Below are 12183 nucleotides of genomic sequence, written 5' to 3' on the forward strand. Positions count from 1 at the left end.
TCTCGGACAGCTCCTTCTCGGACAGCTCCTTCTTGGACAGCTCCTTGCGCATGTACTTCTGCTTGTACTAGTAGCCCATGCAGTTGTTGTTGCGGCTTTGGTTGTTGAATAGTACTTGTGAGATGAGTTACAACCTGTGTTGATGGTGTGCTGCTACTTTCTTGCGAGGAACCAACATCACTGGTCGTTGGTGATTCAACAACTAAACAGGCTACCTGTGCAGCACTCATGGTGGGCCTTTGTTTTTTTTGTTGTTGTTGCCCAAAAAATGTATTGGTTGAGCCACCAGTCTCCTTGGTAAGTGGTGCCACTTGCTTCTTCTTCTCCTTAGTAGAGACATCTTTATTGCAAGAGGACCTACGGGCACCTCTTTTTGGAGCCATCTTCTTCAGATGTCGGAACAACAGGCCGCAGCAGCACTTCTTCCTGGCACTGATGCTCAACGATGATGCGGAGTTTTGTGCACCTAAACGCAAACGAAGACAGAGGAACATCAGTAAATATAAATGTTGCATATGTAGCGCTTGAATAAACAGTTTGCAAGTAGGCATTTATGAATACACACGTGCACACTGCACACCACCACACAATATGGAAATTTCAAAATTAGGATTTGCTAAATTTTTGGGAAACAGGAATTTAACATTGATCCAAGAGAGCAAACACACAGAGGGTTGTACTTTCATGTACCCCTGACTCCGCCTGGGCACAATGGGTGAAAGCAAGGCACAATGGGTGCAGGCCTATGTCTCAAAGCTCACTGCCTGCCTTCAAAATGGCCACTTGACCCCCCCATCCACATGGCCAGGACCATGCCTCAAAATGGCCACCACCAACATAGCCAGCACCCAACCCCTACTCCAAAAAGTCAAAAAACACAACACAAATCAAATCACCACAATCCAATGCCATCCATCAAGTTTCAGAAGGCTTATGCTGCCTGCTGGTGGTTTTCCGGTGCAAAATTGCAATTTTTACAATTTCGCGAGTGCAAGATTGTTGCTTCACGGTGCGAACGTGGCAAAAACCCGCAAAAACCGCGAACAGACCGATTCTGGGCCCCCCTGGGCATAATGGATGACATCAGAGCACAGTGGGTGCAGGCCTATGGCACAAAGCACACAAACTGGCTTACAAATGGCCCCTAGACCCCCACCCACACGGGACCAGACAATAAAATGGCCCCCACCCACATAGCAAGCCCCCAACACCACCCCAAAAAGTCCTAAAACACTCAAAAATCAGCACAATCCAATGCCATCCATGCCCTGGCCAGAATCATGTTAAAAAAAAAATCAACAAAACAGTTGTATCATGCATGCACCCATAAATAAGCCTGGTGGTTTTCTATTCATGTGCAGCAGAATTGTAATTTTTACAATTTCGCGAGTGCGAGATTGTTGCTGCGCGGGACACGAGCAGTGCGAACACAAGCAAAAACATCCTCAGCTCGCGAACTTGCAGATTTTCCCCCCAAAAAGTCGAAAAAAAAGCAACACACACAAAAATCACCACAAACAAACAACATCAACTTACTTCTTTGTGAAATCAAATTTCGAATCCAAAAGTAATCCAAAAGGCCTCAAATCCAAATATCCAGCAGCAACCACAAAAAGTAATCCTTCCCAGTCAAGATCGAAATCAAAGTGGCCAGGAAATGGAGGAGCTTACTGGACAGGAACAGGAAGTTGGAGACTGGGGCACTTCCTTCACCCCACCCCTATGGGAGGAGCTTGCTGGACAGGAACAGGAAGTTGGAGACTGGGCCACTTCCTTTACTAATTTTTGTACTTTCGCTAGTGCGAGATTGTTCCTGCCCGCGCCGCGGACCGCGAGCAGCGCGAGCAGTGCGAACACAAACAAAAAATCCGCTTCGCGCGGATTTTGCGTATTCTCGCCGCATCCGCGAGAGTTCGCGGATTGCGGATTCTCCGAAAATACGAAAAATCCGCGAGCGTAACGGATTTTACGCCCATGCTTATGTCAGATACACACACCAATATTTCTTTATCAGAGCAAAAGGTATGTACTGCAGGCACTGCAACCATGAATGGCACAGAAAACCTCTAATTCTACACACATATCTCTCATGTTAACCAATTAAAACTCTTCCCTCTCTATTTTCATACCAACACCCTTCCCCCCCTCAGCCCTTTCTGCCTGTTACCATAGCAACTCCTTCCTCCCTCACCTCTCAGGGTTAAAAGTTTATTCTACAATGTTGCAAATAAACTCAGCAAGGATGTTTGACCTCTCAATACACCAGCTTATCAGGTGCAATCTTTCTTTTAATGAATTTTTCTTAACCATTTAAATTACTTATTCATAGAACAGAACCATGCACCCTAACTTTCAGTTTTCAACTATCTGAATCCACCAATCATTGCTTGTGATTCAAGAGCACTGAAACTCCACATTTTTGTTGTTGCAAACTCCTACTGTTCCAACTGCCATTTCAATTCTACACTTCATCTGACTGCACCAGAACCTCCTCTCACCATGTACTCTGTCTGGATTATTGGACATAGCTACATTCACTGGGCTCAAAGGTATGCAGCTATCAGAAATTTTCACAACCTTGATTTACCAAATGTGCACATAAAATGGATTGGCCAAAGAGGATTGAGATGTCATCAATTGATACCATTGGTGAAAACCTTTTACCATCTGCCACACCCTGACCTCATAATTTTGCACTGTGGTGGAAATGACCTAGGCACTTTGACTGGGGTAGGTCTGGAGATGGTTTTAAAGGACACCTTTGGGCAATTGATGACACTTTTTCCACAAACTGCCTTGGTATATTCCAATATATGCCAAAGACAGAAATGGAAGTGGTCCAACCAATTTTGTCCACAATTTGAGAAAGCACGGAAACATGTGAAGAAATCTGTTTCTGCTTACATGAGAGACTATGGAATGGGTTCAATATACAGCAATAACTTGTGTTACAACATGCAAGATATCTACAGAGGAGATGGTGTGCACTTCTCAGATGAGGGGAATAGAATATTCCTCCTGAATATAAGACTGTGCATTGGAACCTACTTGTAGGTACCTAAATCAGCCACATAACCCAAAAGCTCTTTTCAGAGCTACCCTACCTCTGATCACTCAAAATGATTACTTTTCTCTAACTTTTTTCACTATTTTTCGCCAAAGTACGCTCCCTGGTACGCTACCCGGTACGCGTACCGGGCGCTCCCCTCACAAAAATTTCTTTTTAAAAATTGTTTTTTTTGGGCCTATATGGGCCTCCTAAGCCCCCCTCAGAAAACCTAGGGGGTCAGGGGGTGTCTACCGTGCCCCCTTTAGCCCATTCCCAACGTTGTTTGTCCTCCATCTTGTGTCTCAAATCTACCGAAACACAAGATGGAGGACTCCCATTGCGCTTACCGGTACGCGTACCAGGGCGCGCACCGGTGAGCGCTCCCAAAAAATGTTAAAAGTTAATTTACATAAAAACCACTGGAGAGACTTTCACCAAATATAGAATAGGCCCTACTACATACCAGTCCCTACCATTTTCCCAAATGTGGTGGAATTCCATTGAGCCATTTGAGCTGTAGCCCTGTCTAAATATCCTGAGGTAAATTACATGACAAAAACACATATGAAGTGTTAGGATTTACAACCAATTAAAATGTTACTTTCATTTTCTACTTTTTTTCCTGACATTTGATTGGTTATGTACATGAATATAAATGAAAAATGAGAGGGAAACACGGCCATTTTGACTACACCTACCTGAGGTACATCTTGAAAAAAATTTCTCCATTTATCTTCATCACCTTTTAATAAGGTAAGTTGTTAATTTGTAAGGGGCACTTTAAGTTAATTTGTAAAAACGTTTTCTGATAGTTATTTACTGTCCCTCTGTTATAGTTATAGATTGAGATAGGCTTCTCTGTTATAGTTATGGATTGAGTTAGGCTTCTCTGGTATACATATGAAATTACTTAGGCTTCTTCACATATAATTTTTTGATATTTCTACTTCCTGCCTGATACCATACACTGCCCAAAGATAAATTCACTGTTAAAAACTCAGAAGTACCTGTCTAAACTTAAACCCAACACTGCCCTAACTCTACTGATATATTTATTTTTAATGCAATTTACATCAAGAAAATGGAAGGAGAAGCAAATATTTCTTTCGAAATAGTTCTTCAAAACAATCCTGAGGAAGACTTTGACTTTATGGATCAGTCTCTAGACGAAGAGTTAGTTAATTGTGTGGAAGAAATTGAATCATGGACTGTAAATGAGGACATTCCTGACGATGTAATGTTGGAAGTGTTATTAAATTTTGAAAAATCACAGTATTAAATTATTATTTAATAATTAAAAATTGTTCCAGACATTATTCTTTTTGATATGTAATTCATGAAATAGTACCAAAATGAATATAATATAATGTGAGACTTATAGTATACTGTGCAATTTTTTTTGTTACATAGTAATTTTGCTCATAGTTACTTCCTTTCTCCCACTATATTATCTCCAATGTGTATTTGACATCTCTTTTTCATCTCCTGCCTCCATGTTGTTTCTACTTTCCTGACAAACTATGGTATGGATTCCATATACCACAATAACTTCTGTAACAACATGCAAATTATCTACAGAGGAGACAATCTACATTGAATTTAAAACTCTGCATTGGTAACTACATGCTGGTACTTATATCACCCACACAACACAACAACTCTATGCAGACCTACCCTACCTCTAAACAAGTTAAATAATTATTTTACTGTTTCACTGGGTTTGCCTTTTGGTACGCTCCCCGGTAAGCTCCCCGGTGCGCGTACCGGACGCTCCCCCCGCGAAAAAAAAAAAAAAATTACATTCAAACCTAGGGGGTCAGGGGGGTCTACCCTGCCCCCTTTTGGTCATTTCCCCCTTTGTTTTTGCCACCTCTTGTGTCTCGATCCTACCGAGACCCAAGATGGCGGCCGCTCCGGACTGTTTGGAATGTTTACAGACACCCGAGAGCCAATCAGCTTTCCGCGCGAACTCGCGTTGCGCGCTGGTACGCTCCCCGGTGCGCGTACCGGGGCCGCTTATGGATATATATATTTTTTTTAACCTAAATTATTCAAAATCCTCTGGAGCGCATATCTTGAGGCATAGCAAAGGCACATCGGGCTACCAGTCCCTACAGTTTTGCCAAGTTTGGTGAAAATCCATTCAGCCGTTCGAGCTAAAAGTGAGTCCAACCGCCCTATGGAAACTAACATGGGGAAAACATGTTTTGGGACCCCCCTTTTATCTCGGCCCCCGCTTGACAAACCCCCCGCAAACTTTCAGGAAAAGAGCGGAGCGCAGCGAGGAAAATTTGACGAAAATTACAGGCAGATCCCTCAATCTGCGCCAAAGTTATTCCGAATAGAATGTTGCGGATTTCCTATGGAAACAATCCTAACTATAACTACCTACTGGCGACCGCCAGTAGGTAATATATATATATATATATATATATATATATATATATATATATACCTACTGGTGGTGTGCGCTGGGTGCATGGATCCACTGTAAAACAAATAAAAACAAATTGCGGGCTCCTGTGCTTGTTTAAAAATTAGCTACCTGGGAAGGACAAATCCTGGGGTCTAAAATATTGCATTTGAAGCAGGGGCCAAGAAAAATGGGGGGTCCCAAAACATGTTTTCCCCATGCAATTTTCCATAGGAACCGTTCATTGCGGCTACAGCCCGAATGGCTGAACAGAATTATACTAAATTTGGCAAAGAGGTAGTCCTCTGTTCAGACTCATGCCTTTTGCAGGTGTAAATCCGTTCAGTAGTTTCTGAGAAAATTACAATTAAAAGTACATATATATCTATGGCCTTGGAGGATCCGCGCATCTTGCACGCACTCTAAGCGCACCGTCCCGATCACGCGCTAATTGACTGTCAAGTGGTTGTCAACATTCAAAACCAGGAAGTTTTGGTAGCCATTTTGTGCCTCGATAGAAGCGAGAATCTAGAAATTAGTGGGACAAGTGTTCAAAACGTATAAAGGGGGCAGGTAAGAAATATTTTGACCTGCTTAGGGGGTCCCACAAGGAGCAACAGGGCCCAAACAATGTTTTATTTTTTTTTAAACTGAGAAATGTACGCTGGTGCATGGATCCGTCGTAATAAAAATAAAAATAAAAATAAAAATGAAGCGCGGGCTCCTGTGCTTGTTTAAAAATTAGCTACCTGGGAGAGACAAATCCCGAGGTCTGAAATATTACATGTGATTGGTGTTCGGAGGGGCCCTGTAGCCCGCGGACCGCCATTCCTCGGTGCTACAAAATAAATGGGTGAGGGAGCTCAAAGGTCTGTCCATGGGATTACCAAACTCCATGGCTTTTTATATTTTGGGAGGGGGGCCGCGTGGTTTGCATTCTGGAGCAGTCGAAAGCCTTGGGGAGCACCACCCCCAGGAGCGGCTCCTGCTGTGTCTCAGGGTGTCTACCCCCAGGACACTGCTGTTTGCTATGGCAGGGTGGGAGTCGAGGTTTCCGCTGTGTCATAGCAAACTTGAGGGCATATTAACAACTGCCATTTCTCCGCAATTTAAAAAAAAAGCCAAACATGCAGTGAAAATTATATCACCCTATTAACTAGGCGACGCTAAAATGCATTAAAGCATGTTAGCAGCCGGTTTTCTAAGGGCTCCCCTCGTATCTCCAATGAGTTGCAATGTAGGGGTTCTCAGTGGCAAGGTAGGTGTTCCTATGATATCCGGATATCCGGGGCACAGAACGATCTCCAGTGGAAGACGCACACATCTCGATAAGAAAACGGCGGCTTCATTACGCAGAGTTATCCGCTCCTGTAAAACCGCCACCCTCACAGTGGGTCTTAATACCTACTTGCAATTATCCATATCAACAAATTTTGTAGTTTTATGGCATTTCAGACAATTGTTTGAAAGGAGAACAATTACAGTATCAACAGCGTGTTCGCTTAGACCCATCAACCGCGTATTCCAGGACTTAGAAAAAATTCATACTCAACCATTGTTCTGATCACCTTATTACAGTACGTTTACGTCTCCTTTTGAGTCCCAGGCCCTGCCGGGTCGGAATTATCACCGGCGGAGCGACTTCCCTAGTGACATCTCAATTCATCATAGCCCTGAAGAGTCGCGGGAGGATAATCCCACATGCTACGAAACACGTGTCGGCTGGAATGCTCTTAAGAACATTAAATCCCCATACTTCTCACAAACCATACGATAAATTTCTTGTTTTTGCACAGACTTTGTTTTTAAATGTACAAGTGTCTACACTGACACATTTTGTTACATATAACTGTTGTGCTCAAGGGTATCTTGTTGCGATTTTCTGATGTGCTGGCTTCGGCTGACACACAATTGGGGGGTTATAGGGCTTATCCCCTCACGCTTTTTTTGCACCACATTCCTACCCAGGATTTCCAAACACATTTGTGTCCATATTTAGCAGTGCGCCCCTTCTCTCCTTTTCCCTGACTAAAAACTCTTTAGGATCATTATACTGCCTTTGATCTACACTGTGGACAGCAGGGTTCACAACTTGAATTCAGCTTTGGATCTACACTACGGACAGCATTGAATTTAGTCTTGCTTTTTTTAAGGCAGAGACAATTGTACTAAATGTCTTCAGATTTTGTAAAAGGATGTCACAAAAAACATTTGTCTATAACTGTGCCGAATACTGCCTTTGATCTACTCTGCGGACAGCAGGGTTCATAACTTGAATTCAGCTTTTGGATCTACACTACGTACAGCATTGAATAAAGCCTTGCTTTATTTAAGGTAGAGAGAATTGTACACTTTGTCTTCCGATTTTGTAAAGGAATGTGACAAAAAGCATTCGTCTATAACTGTGCTGGCTACTCCCTTCGATCTACACTGCGGATAGCAGGGTTAACAACTTAAATTCAGCTTTGCATCTACACTACGCACAGCATTGAATTAATCCTTTCTTTATTTAGTGCAGAGACAATTGTACTATATGTCTTCAGATTTTTTTAAAGGATGTGGCAAGAAGCATTCCTCGATGTCTGTCCTGACTACTGCCTTCGATCTACACTGCAGATAGCAGGGTTCACAACTTGAATTCAGCTTTGGATCTACACTACGGACAGCATGAAATTCAGCCTTGTTTTCTTTAAGGCAGAGGCAATTGTACTCTATGTCCTCAGATTTTGTTAAGCGATGCGACAAAAAACATTCCTCGATGTCTGTGCTGACTACTGCCTTCGATCTACTTGGTGAGGGCTCACGATTCAGGTGGAATGGCGATTGCACATGACGCATTCCAGTAGGCAAGAGACATTGTACCAGTGTGACCCGCCCGAACTACGAACCATCGCAGGGTGCGCACACGTTGAGTTCTTCAGGTACCACTAACTCACTACAGCACAAATCATCTCCCCGTGGCCTTATTAGGGCAGAATTCACTAGCCTAAAAACTTTGCTCCCAGTGTGGCCCCCCTGTACTACACATAATCGCAGGCTATGTACAAGCTCAGCGCCAAAGATACTACTAACTCAGTGCACCATAAATCATCGCAAAGAAGAGTGAACAGTTTTATGTCACAGTCAGGCATACTATCACTTTTAAATATAATTTATGCAGAGTTCAATTAACAGAAGACATTACTCCAATTACTGTGCCTCTCCCCTCCCCGACCACACATCATCGCTCCACAAAACCTTTTTTTTCAGGTGTCACTAACTCAGTGCACCACTTATCATCGCAGGCTGTACACACGCTAAATTACCAATACTGTGCAGCTCTAGTCAACCCCCGTGGCTCTTGCTAACCACGGCCTCCTGCCTATACTGCGGTCATCAGAGCTCACAATTAAATAGACTGTTGATTCATTACTTGCAGAGTACAATACCAAACGAAGCATAACACCTATCAAACATATACAATATCCCTTTAGTATGCTTCCTTCAAAAACTTCTTTTATATCACTTATAGATCTAGTTGAATAATAAACGTCACACTGCAAGTGCAAAGGTACACTTAATGACAGTCTACACTGTGGACAGCAGAGGTCACAATTTGAACCTCACTTTTTCTTCTTTGGAAACCTGAATTTCTTTTTTGGAGACAAAAATGGCTACACCACTGGAGGAATCATTTGATTCTGATCATTTTGATACTGAAGAATTGATTACCATCAATGGTACTTATTGTTTCCCCCTCAAAGTAAATGCAGTCCAGTATGCAACAGTCAATGCTTTGAGTGCAGCCCATTCAGACCACGCATCATCGCAGGGTGAGCACACGCTAAACACCAGATGTACTACTAACTCAGTCACCATAATTCATCGCCACTTGGCCGTATTGAGGCAAAATTCAACTGACTCTTCATTCATTATTTATAGAGTGCCGTACCAAACAAAGTATAACATCCCTCAAACCTACACAATATCCCTTTAGCAGCCTTCCTTCAAAAACTTCTTAGGCTACACTGCAGACAGCACAGGTCATAACTTGAACTATAATGTCCCTGAAAATACATATTTCGACAATGTGTTCCATACATGTTTCATCTTTTATTTCAATCGTGATTACAGATGATACAGTCCAGTAGGCAAAAAGCAGAGCACCAGCACCATACGTACCACTAACTCAGTGCACCATAAATAATCGCCACGTTGCCTTATTAAGGCTAAATTTATTAGCCAAAAGACATTCTTACTGTGCGGTCAGCCTTAACCACGCATCATCGCATGTTCAACACAAACTGACACTACCTTATTGCACCTCAACTCATGAAACCTTTACGATAGAATCTTCTGTGTATTATTTCACATATAGTGCTCCTACCTTTGTACAGCAGAAGTCATAAACCATTTAGGATTGAATATCTGGGTATGATGTCATGATTACTATTCTACTTGTTACCAACAGCAACGTAATAAAATGGAGTAGAGAACACATGCCTGTACCCACTTCAACTATCTATCTGTGTCTGAGTGCTTATTATGTTTGTAAAATGCTGCTCCTGTGCACTACCACATTATATTGTAATGGAAACAGCGTATGCAACCATCTTACCTCTGCCAGTAATAAAAACTTCAATTATACAACTTTCTCTCGCTCATTCTCCAAATACAAACGTACAAACTGGATCATTACAATACTGCAAAGAACGTGTATAGTAAATTTAGAAGTGTGTGCTATTTCTCTGTTTTTTTTAGGATATTTATATAGCGCGAAGTAACCTAAAACTATATCAGTAATTTACTTGAGCACCGTATTTACAGTACATTTTCAGGCATGCGTAGATTACATCATTTTTCTACAGGATGTGGGCGCGCCTCGAACACTGATTTCCAGCACCAAGTACGACAGTATACCTGAATGAGTACATACGTATATATATTAACTGCCCTTCATGTTAAAAAAACTGCAACCTAAATCTTTCACAGCCCTGTATTACTACAGCTACAGCACTCCACTGAATGTACAACAAACATTCATATTCGCAGAAATGTGTCATGTCCACCATCTTTTATGTGTGCAACTATGGATAAATATAGGGTCAGTGATACCCGTACCTTCCATGTTATAGGACTTTACAGACACAATGACACGTTGTGTTTAAGACCCGGGTGATGGCAGTACTACAACACAGACACCCAAATCAGGTGATTTCTCATATAGCTGACGACGGAACCACGCCCATAGCTCTGGAGTCATCATTCACAGCCTTGTGCAACACGGGCATACGTCAGGCCAGCCCACTCCGCTTAGGCTACCAGGAAAACACAACAACGCTACATAGCCCAGATTTCTATTGTAGTGATTTCTTACTTCCAGGTCTAGTTGTCAGAACGGCACACACACACTCCCTCATGGCTGGTATACACCCACAACACACCCATCCAGCACATGCGCCTCTACACATGTGACCCTACCAAAAAAAAGATGGAGAGCACATGCTCTATGTCATTTTAGGGTTGCTTCCATCGCAAGCGCTAAGATGGCCCGTCCTACTGGTTACTACGCTTAATGTAGGCCTGAACTACTGAACAGGGGGGCCACTACCATGTGCATGGCCTCTTTCGTCACTGAGTTAGTGGTACCACAAGGATTGAGTGGGTGAGGAACCTGCGATGAAGATAGGTGCACAAGTATGTCCTTTGCCATAGTGATATCAGGACTCAGCACCAAATCTGAGACTTCATGATGGCAGAGCGGGACTGCATGATGTAGAACGTACCCTGTCTGGAAAAAGGTGAGCAGTGAGGCCTGAGTACGCAGCGGAGGGAGTAGATGGGGTGTAGCAGACTGGATAAAAAAGGCGATGCAACGATTTAGGCGTATGCATTCCTATATACCATATCTTTTTTAATTTGTACTTTTTTTTCCAATAGCAGGAAAGTTTTTATAGTCGGTCAAACGTCCGTTGCTTAAGATGATTGAAACCAAGTGTATCACTGCGCACCACTTGCTTTCACAACATTACTACTCTACTAATTCTTCATAAATCGAAACCCATCAAACAAGTTGGAACTGTACAAATAGTTGTATTTTAAATGCGGGAGGGAAGGTGTGCGAAAGGGCAATGTTATTCTACTCCACATTAAGATAGTGACAATCACAATCATAACATCTTTCTTTTACTATCTTTTAGATATAGAGCTTCAGGGTGTACTATGTCCTGGCACGTGGTGGAAGACACACCAGTGACAGAAAGGTGAGCTGCGAATATTCTTTTCAGTCACTCTCTCACTTCCTGTCTCCTTTGATAAAGAAATGGCACACAATCCTATCTTCCTTTTTATCCAACAGGTTGTGTTTCACAAATTGGCATCCCCCCAACACCTCCACAGCTCAACGTTTGAGGATTCTGTGATGATGACTGGCCATCGTAACAACACCTGAGAAGACTGCTTTGACACGTGGTGCCCTCTTTGAATCTTTGGGCAGTGAGAATGGATAGGTTGGAACAGTTTGGGTGCACAAGAAAAGGCACTTATCTCCGGACTCTGGGAGTCAATGGGGTGCAACAGTCTGGCTATGCAGTAATGAGAACTCACCGCTATGCAGTGGGAGTGAATGGGTCTAGTACTCTGGGAGAAAAAGAGCGTACAGATAATACCTTGCAGTACCTTGCAGTTACCCAAGGCCTAAATCCGAAATATGCTTTTGCAGTTGTATGTACTCTGCTATTAC

This window comes from Lissotriton helveticus, chromosome 3_1, assembly GCF_964261635.1.
Source record: "Lissotriton helveticus chromosome 3_1, aLisHel1.1, whole genome shotgun sequence".
NCBI classification, from domain to species: Eukaryota; Metazoa; Chordata; class Amphibia; order Caudata; family Salamandridae; genus Lissotriton; species Lissotriton helveticus.